The sequence below is a fragment of the Phocoena sinus genome, chromosome 12, assembly GCF_008692025.1.
Source record: "Phocoena sinus isolate mPhoSin1 chromosome 12, mPhoSin1.pri, whole genome shotgun sequence".
NCBI lineage: Eukaryota > Metazoa > Chordata > Mammalia > Artiodactyla > Phocoenidae > Phocoena > Phocoena sinus.
Window position 1 is genome coordinate 29,838,824 of NC_045774.1, and position 7,494 is coordinate 29,846,317.

General features: G+C 44.5%; 1 protein-coding gene across 7 annotated transcripts in view; it reads right to left on the reverse strand.

Annotated features, from left to right (window-relative positions):
- The window catches only part of EYA4 (EYA transcriptional coactivator and phosphatase 4), a 262,387-nt gene extending 256,570 nt beyond the window's left edge, over positions 1–5,817 (reverse strand). For 5 of the 7 annotated variants that reach the window (XM_032651137.1, XM_032651136.1, XM_032651135.1 and 2 more), the window contains exon 1: positions 5,422–5,817. The gene's annotated coding sequence lies outside the window, so the exon portion shown is untranslated. The remainder of the gene's footprint in view (positions 1–5,421) is intronic. The other 2 variants (XM_032651138.1, XM_032651132.1) reach the window with 1 other exon arrangement.
- Between the last annotated feature and the right edge of the window lie 1,677 nt (positions 5,818–7,494).

Below are 7,494 nucleotides of genomic sequence, written 5' to 3' on the forward strand. Positions count from 1 at the left end.
AACATTTGGGGAGCGTTCTAGAATACCAGTTTCTCCCAATGTAGTCACTTGCCATCAACCTTCATGATTTTGGCTATTTTAGCCAAGCACTTGTTCACTGTTACATAATATGTTTCTTTAAATAGGTGCTTTTAAATTTTCTTCTGCTTCAATCCTTTTTTGGTTTTGCCTCAAACAACATTATCCAGGAAATTATAGGTTTGATGTGAAATTTTACATATTTTCCTAATATCCTTAGAAATAAATATATAACTAATAATATAAAAATAAAATGTTTGGGTAACACCTAAAATGAACTCGTGTGTGACAGGTGGCAGCAACTGCCTAGGGCAACGTTTAAGGACAGGGGATCTGGGTTCGGGGGGGCAGAGCTGAAATCCTGGCTCCACTCTACTGCATAATTCTCATCTGTAAAATGGGAATAATAAAAAAGGCACAGTTGAGAAGATTAAAATTAGATAATCCACATAAATAATTTAAACTGTTTTGCAAAAAGTAAATAAATCCTCAGTAAATGTCAGCTGTGATGTGAGGATGATGATAATGATTGATGATGTAATTACTGATTACTTACACAGAAAGATTACAACTGTATAAAAACTGAACTGACAATTTTTATTTTAAAATATACTTTAAGGTCTCCATATACTTAAGAACATATACTTTAGATATGAAATTTCAAGATGGCTATTCTATATTGCTTTAATGCAAGTTCACTTTGAACCTATTCAGATGTGATCACAGTAATCAGACTTTGCCTCAAAATTTCAATTAAAAAAAAAAAATCTACCTGTGGAAAAAAATACTTAAAAAAGCTTAACATGATGATATAGGTCCTTCTCTCTCAGAAGTACATTAAAATAAATTTACTTACTGTACATACATAAAAGCTTAACAATATCAGCTGTTTTATTAAAATGTTTTACATGGGGGAAAAAAATTAGAATTCCTGACATTTTAACATGGTATTACTCTTCATCAGCCATGAACCGAAATCTCAGGGTGAGAAAAGGGCCAGACCAATGCTGAAAGGTTTCAAATATCAAACTATACTATTATGTCAGTGCCCTAAGATCAATTAGCACCTTTCAATGACAGAAAAGGTTACAGTGAGACTCAGAGGTACACACTCTGCAACTGTTTTAAACCACCATGTAAATGTGGTTTTGATAACTCGAAATGGTTTCTATTTTTAAATTCATCTGTTTCATCGCTTCTTCTGGAAGAAAGAAAAGGAGCTAGGGGGGTAAGGATAGTGGTATTTATTTTCAGTACCACTCTCCTAGTAGAAACCTGGATGGGACATGGTAAGAATCACAAACTTCACCAAGGCATATCCTAATGTGCAGAGCCACAAGCAATATTAGGTGACAGTAATGTTTACAAAGTCTTCGGACCTCTTAAAAGCAATCAGAGTTGCTTATACTACTTCGGAATATGTGATTCTTGTTTATTTCTTCCACTCAAGTTCAAACTAAGTGAAGCCAAGTTCACTCCACGTACAACTTAATATTCAATGTCTCCCACGATAAAATTCATCTAACTGCAAAATGCAGTCTCATGCTAACTGCAATGAAATACACCACTGCACCTCACCCATCTCTAGAACGAGTGCCTGAAAGAGCATGTCATTTCTTAGTTCACCGGGAAAAATTCATGAGAGGAGCAGGTACACTGAAAGTCATCCTATCCCTCCTGGTGTGGATTGCATTCACCCAGTAACTGTTGTAATAAAATCCTCCAACGGTATTTCTGAACACAATTAGTTTAAGATACTCTACAGGGAGACACATTATAAGAGTTCAGAATATGTAAGAATAATATCTACTTGAAAAAGAAACTGTCATGATTAATTCTCACTGAAAAAATAAGGTGTTTCATAGATGTTTTGTTCAGCTCTTCAGTGAGGGGATTCAGAACATCTACTTTTGATAACACACTCTTCTGTTTGTTTCTTAGATGAGTGATCTGAAATATTTACAACGAGACAGTACCTAATTTTAGGTTTTAAGTGCTTTAACAGCTCCATGAAATATGACCAGCAGCTGCAATACAGAACTATGGTGAATAAACTTCTTGCAAAGGGGGGCCTGTTTTTACTGAATGTTCAGTGTTCCTGCATTTATCTAACAGAGGGGAAAAAAGATAATGAAATATATAATAAATACTTGCACTCTTAAATTACTTAACATTTCACTAAGTCTTGAAAAGGATTATCTCCCCTCTTCTTGAATTCTGTATAAAAAGTGCGAGTTTCCACTGGGTGAAATAAGTATAATTTTATTATTTGTGAGTTAGAATGTGAACTTTCCAACATCCTAACTTTTCATAACAGTAGTCATGGTTTTTCTATCATTCTACTTTTCTAAAACTTCAGGATAATTTAATTTTAGTGCATAAAAATTTTTTAAATGAAATACCAAGCCACATAAATATATTTTTAGACATGGCATCAGTCATTTAGAGCTTGCAACAGAGATTGAAAACATGAAATGGGACACCTTATTTCCCGTGGCTATGTAAAATTTATTTACACCCCAAATCATAATATAAGTAAAAAGAAAACTCTCAGAAATGGAGGTCTTATTTTTCTTTTCTGTTTAATTCAAAGAGGTTTCTGAAAGAAAAAAAAAATTACAGCAAAATGGCAACCTACTGATCCACCCTCAAAAAAGAAACTTTCATGAAGAGACAGTTTTTTTCAGCTGCTTCTACAAATCCTCTAGAATGCAGCATCTGTACTTCTTAATAAGAGCAATGATTATTTTTATACAAATTTCTTTTTATACAACTCTTAGGGTTTTTTTTTAATTTTTAAACCTGAACATAAACTTAAATATTCTCTAAATATATAAAAAAACTTTTCATTCTGTAAAGAAGAAATTAAGTCTCTAATATCAGTAAACTACTTATTCATTAAAAAAGAATAATCAAGTAAATCTTTTAATTTCAGTTATAATCGTGAAACAACCTCTAATTACGGTGGCCTTAGGTTGACGCATACTATTTTCAGATAATTGGCAAAGGAAAACTGGCTTTTGAAAACCTATTGATTTTAGACCTTTACCTATTATGAAAGGCAAGGATATATCCTTAATAATCAGAAAAAAAGGAACAGTTTTCAGAAAATCTAATTATGTTACTTTCAAAGCTATAACTGTCAAGGGTTTTAACTGTCTCCTACAGCCATTTCAAAAAAAATGGTTTAACTCTGAATGGCTTACAACTTTTAATGAGGCAGAACAAACTATTTTTATGGTTTATAATAACAGTAAAAATGAGTGTAGTTGTATCTGCATCTGGTATTGTTGCCATAAAGATCAGATTCTGGCAGTCTAGCTCTACACAAAATAGTTTCCCTCTTCTTACTACTGCTATCTATTTCTTGGGATAATGTTATACCACACCCTACTATGTACCAAATATTTTGTTTTAGGATTCTCTCCCGGCCCCACCCCCTTCCTAGCTTTTGCTTCTTCAGCTATAATCTGGCCAGAAATATTTAAAAAGAAAAAAAGTTGGGGCGGGGGAGGGCAATGTTTCTGCTTAAAACCTAATTTTACCCGTGAAAGATTACATCCCTGTCCTGAGGAGGTTTTTAAAATAAAACCAAAAACAACTCAACAGACAAAAAAAAAAAAACCATCCTCAACTTTCAAGACTGTCAGTCACCTACGTGTAAATCAAACGTCAGGAGCTGTAGAAGGGGAGCCCGCGGTGCTTAAATGCTCCTAAGACTCCCACCTAAGTCCAGAAGAAGGAGCGCCCGCTGAAACTGACACGCCCGAGGGTGCAAAAAGTGGCCGCAGAGGAGAAGAGGAACAAAATGCCATATTCGAGAAGATATGTTTCGCTCCATCAATTACGTTGATCCCAGGGTGCCAAGCCAAAACCGGTAAGGGAGAAAGAAAACTGTTAAGTATGAGCTCTTAATGTGAAACCTAACCTGTTGGTTCTCTTAGGTATCAGATTTTGGAAGTGTCTGTAATGACAGCCAGGAAAGCAAATTAATGGCCAACGGCCCACTGGGTTTGAACACAAGACTCCTGTTACCTTCTCACAGATCAAGTACACAACACACACGCACACGGAGGTGCTCCACGTGGAACTGCTCTGAAACCAAAACACACGCCCCGTTGCTATTCTGCACCTTGGCAGAAAGGTCTGAGGGACCTGCACCTTCCTCCACTGCCCTCAGATTAGGATTCATGAATGACTCTCTGCCCGCTGGGCAGTGCAGGGCACAGACGCCGGCGGCGAGGGGAGAGAAGACCGACTCCAAACGACAGCCTCCCACCCACGCGCTCACCTCAAACACAAACCCCATTAGCTTTCAAAGGAAGGGGAAAGAGAGGTGGTGGTGAGTGGAGACGGTGCCGCCCCAACTAGGAAAGGGATGACAAAAATTAAGCTGCGCTCTCCGGTTTCGCCACCGCTCAGGCGCGGCACTCGGTCGGCAAATTCCCTAATGGCTCCAAGCTGTTCCGAACACTGTTTACAAAAGAAAGAAACATCTTGAAAGTGCTACTAAACGAAAGTTCTGGCTGCTGTGCGGCGCAAAATAAAACAAGCACACACACACGATCTACTTCCAAATCTCGCTTAACAACGCTGAAGCAGCGAGCCGTTTCAAGTCCCGCAGCCGCCCGGACACCGCAGGCTTTGGAACGAGTAAACCTGCTCCCCACGGCCCCGGCCAGGTCCCTCCGTTTGGAGAAGTTATCATTCCTCCACGGCATCCGCGCCCCGGGCCAATGAACGCGAGTCCTCTGAAAAGGCGCCTCTCATTTCACGGACCCTGGCAAAAGGCAGGAGACATTCGGCCCACGCCACATAACTTTTAAAGTGGGACGGCCGCAGCTGAACAGCCCGGTTGGTGCCTCGAGATGAGAACACAAAGCATTAAACGTACACACGCACCCAGCACCGTGAAAACCCCAGGCGCCTGGGGCCCTCCATGGGACCCGGGCCAGCATCCTTGAGTCTGACTTATCTAGGGCGTCAAGGCAAAGTAACAAATGTCACAAGAAGGACGCAGGGGAGACGCAGGGGCTCGCGCCTCTGCAAGGCGGGGACGGAGTGCAGGTATGGAGCGGTGCAGCCTCTTCCGCGAGGGCTCCGCGGGGAAAGAAAGGCTCGGCAGGGACCTTCGGGGCGCCAGGGCGTCCTCCAGGGCAGAACACATCGCGGCACTCAGAGCGGCCCGGGCCCTTGGGCAGGGGGCACTTCGCAACGAAACGCCCTCAGAGACCCCGGCTCCCACACATCTCCCCGCAGTGCGCCCACTGTCCCCAGCGCTTGGCGCCCCCGGAGGAGCTGCGCGCACTTTCCGGAGAGAGTTTGCGGGATCCCTGAAACCTGGAGCCCGCGGGCCCCGGAACGGGGCGGGGGGGAGGGGGCGTCGGAAGAAGAGGCACTCACCTCCTGCCGCCCGGACCGTCTCGGGATCCCAAATTCAAGTGTCTCCCCCAGCAGCGGATCCGTGCGTCCGTATTTAGGTACTTATTCTCGTGCCTTCCAGTGTTGAAGTTTCCCCTGAACGCTGTGCCTCTGGTGAAAAGAGGACATCCCCTTCGGCCACCCCCCAACAAACAGCTTACACCAGTGGGGGAGAGACGGGGCGGGGGGAGAAGCCGGCTACGAGGGGGAGGAGGAAAGGAGAGGAGCCAAAACTCCGGATCGACGACAGAGGAAAAAAAAAAAAAAAAAAAAGCGCGCGCCCAGCCACCGCGGTCCTCACTGCCCGGCTCTTCCCCAAGCTCTTTCCCGCTCCGAAAGGGGAGCGACAACTTCACGCGGCCCGGCTCGAAGTTTTGCGCGGAAGCCGGGAGCGGCAGAGCGTGAGCCGCGCCGCGGGCAGCCTCGCACTTGCGCGCGGGGCGGGGGCGGGGGACGCCGGCGCCCGCGGCCACTGGAGGCCGCCGGGGGGGGGCCCCCCCCCGGGGCAGGCAGCGGGGGGCGGCGGCGCGCGGGGAAGCGACTCCTTTTTATTCGACCTGGAGCGATTGCCTGTTGTCATCGTTTGCGGTCCCGCGTGGGGACCGCTCGGGGCCCTGGGCGTCCCCAGTGGCGCCGCGGTGATCTCTGCGCCCTCCGCGCCGCCCCCACCCCGCCCCCACTGGCCTGGCGCCGGCCGCTGCCACCTCCCGGCGGAGGGGAGGGACCCGCGGCCGCACTCCCCTCCCCGGACCAGGGAACGGCTCAGCCCCCACCTGCTTCGGCCCGGCAGCCCCCGAGCTGTCTGTAACTCGGTCGCTACCAGATCCCTGGGTGTCGGCCACTGCGGGCTCCCTGCGAGACTCCTTTCCACTTACCCCAAGGGAGGAGAGAGGAGGGACTTCTCCTACTTGCAACCAAGTAAAGTAAAATCCACCCCACGTTGGACTGGGGAGCTTTCTCTGAAGGAAGGAAATACCCTTTTCGGTGAAGATGTATGCGAGGAACGAGTAAGCAGTCTGGGGATAGGTTGTGCTCGAAGGGCCTGGGCCCCTTCCAGCGCTGGACGTAGGTATAGGCATCCCTCCCAGACGCCCAAAGGTCGGCCTGCGACGACCGACTTCCAAGGCAGCGTCAGAGCTTCCCCAGGCACATTGCTGAAGGGACATTTCATGCGTAAGCCTTCTGCGCGTGCAGTATGCACCCACATAGGATCTAATATTCTACATGCACACACGTGGATATCACAATCAGAGATGTGAGCAAAGTTGGCAATAAACAATACATACATTTTGTAACCATTTAATCACCTCTTAGCAAAACCTATTATCAATGTTAGGAATATCTTTTTTAATTGTCGTTGATTATAAGTGTTTTAATTTATTGAGAATTTACTGAGTATCAGTCATTACACTGGTCACTTATGGTACATGTGAGTTCATGTAATTTTCACAACTCTATGGTGGTTATTTAATCCCGTATAAGAGATAAGGAAACTGAGGCCCAAAGAAACCTAAGGGATGTTCCCCAAGATAAACCCAGTGGTCTCAAAACACAAAGCTTATGATTCAACAAGCAGCCACTTATACTGCCTTAGATGTGACCCAAGAGATTACAATTTAACTAGTAGAAATTACTCCCAAAGAAAATTTAGTTCTAATATATTAACAACTGAATTATATTCTGTACAAAATTTAGAAAAAAATTTCACCCTCTGCTAGTCTTAAGCAATGGAACACCAACACTGTCAAGTTCAAACACAAAAACAAGTATTGAATACTTATAGTTTCAACTTATTTTTGGATTAGTGGGGCATTATCTACAATTATTAATAGGCAATGGGAAAGGTGAGGTTGTAAATTTAAACTGATAAACATGCTCATTGTTGTTCTCATCACTCACTGGGTGTTCTTTTCTGCAGATTTGGGAGGGTTTAGGCACCGCCAGGCATGTTTCCTCTTCTGACGCTCAAGGTAGAAAGGGTTCTGGCAGTGGGTTTGGCGCAAAGGGGATTTGGACCATGATCTAGAGCCACATTCCAGCCTGAAGAGGATGCCA